The 1,675-nt window shown below is 37.0% G+C and overlaps 1 pseudogene; it reads left to right on the top strand.

The window, feature by feature from the left end:
- The window catches only part of LOC111377114, a 20,696-nt pseudogene that overhangs the window by 9,151 nt on the left and 9,870 nt on the right, over window positions 1–1,675 (top strand).

Below are 1,675 nucleotides of genomic sequence, written 5' to 3'. Positions count from 1 at the left end.
CCCCGCCCCGCCCTGTCTAAGAAGAGCGAGGCGGGGTTTTGGCCAAAGGGGGCGGGACGGGGTGCGGGTGCCCCGCCCCGTTGCCATCACTACTACATCAGATGTTCTGCAATCATATGCTGCAAAAAGAAATTCCTAATGTGAACATGTAATGAATGGCTAAACAGAGGTTCACCAGTCACTTGTTATTCTAGCCACAGAGTAAATATGAGCGATATTTTGATCCTTGTGATCATTGTGATTCTAGGTTGAGCTAGAAACTCATCCATTATTTCAAAGTCAATGTTTTTTCTTCACATGCTGCCCATCATGGTATATTCCTTACAGCGCCGAAGCCTGTTTAATTGACATAATCTCATATTGAGTAACGATTCTTCTAATTTTACAGGGGATATTGCTTTTAGGATCTTAGAAAGTATAAATGGTGTCAAAAATAGAGCCACACTAGATGTTTATGATGATAATTTGCAGGAAGAAACCACGATATATGTATGTGATATGAACCCAAATATGTTAAACGTAGGAAAAAAGCGAGCCAAAGAGAGAGGTAAGTTAATACTGTATTTAGGATACTTTGATCATAGAATATGTTAATTCTATGGCATGCATTTTGTTGAAAGTAGCGTTGTCTTTTGATACTTACAGGTCTTGGAGATAATAGATCTCTCATTTGGGAGGAAGGAGATGCAGAAGCCCTGAAGTTTGAAGATGATTCAATGGATGGTTACACAATTGCTTTTGGAATTAGGAATGTTACACACATAGAAAAAGCTCTAGCAGAAGCTTACAGGTTATATTCTGGATCAACTTTTTGTATTTGTCATTGCATGTAGTTGTGCTTACTTGTGCAAATGATCATTTCTTAAAGTATGGGATGATTAAGCTGTGAGCAATTATAGAATCCAAGTTCTAATAATTGTAAGGTAATTGTTGCTAAGAAAATATATTTAAGTGCATTATTCAGGCACTTTAGCTTGTCGTAATCTACTTCCCAGACACACTTTACCAATGTACCCAATGATCCAAATTCCATTCCTCCTTGAAATTATGAAGAAAAATAGAAATAAATGGGTACATTGGGCGCAAAGGGTGGTGATGGGGTTCTCTAAACACACACAAAGGCACACGTTAGTACAAAGGCGCATTTATGGCTCATTGATTTGCACATCAAGAATTATTTGTAGGGACTAGGAATTCATGCAGAATTAAACAAACACACATAAAGGCACGCGTTAGTTCAAATGTGGCTTGCCTAGTTGTAACATGCCATCACCCAGTCACTTCGAAGCTTGGAGAGGTGAAATATTGGCAACAAATGTAAATTTCATCCAACCTTCATGGATCATACGTAAATCTATTAAGGCACCGTATTTGGAACAGGCAAAAAAAAAAAAAAAAATCTATTTAGCTTTTAGGGAAAATAGGAAATCGCAAATGAGAGTGCTTAAGTAACATGAAATAAGTGCGCGGACGATATATTTTATATAAGCCCGAGTTGATTAAGAATTGAATTTATGTGCTTAGAAGAATAATAGGAAGGGCATATTCAGTAGTCTGCTTATTAAGTGAATCCACACTGTTATTCCTCTTGACAAAAAAATTCTTACATATATCTTCTTTTTAGGAATTTAATTAATACCTTATCAGATGTTGCATAGAGTTGTACTTGTGTTGC

The sequence above is a fragment of the Olea europaea genome, unplaced genomic scaffold (genome assembly GCF_002742605.1).
Source record: "Olea europaea var. sylvestris unplaced genomic scaffold, O_europaea_v1 scaffold1606, whole genome shotgun sequence".
NCBI lineage: Eukaryota > Viridiplantae > Streptophyta > Magnoliopsida > Lamiales > Oleaceae > Olea > Olea europaea.
The sequence above is the reverse complement of the archived record's forward strand: the minus strand, read 5'-3'. Positions and strand labels throughout refer to the sequence as shown.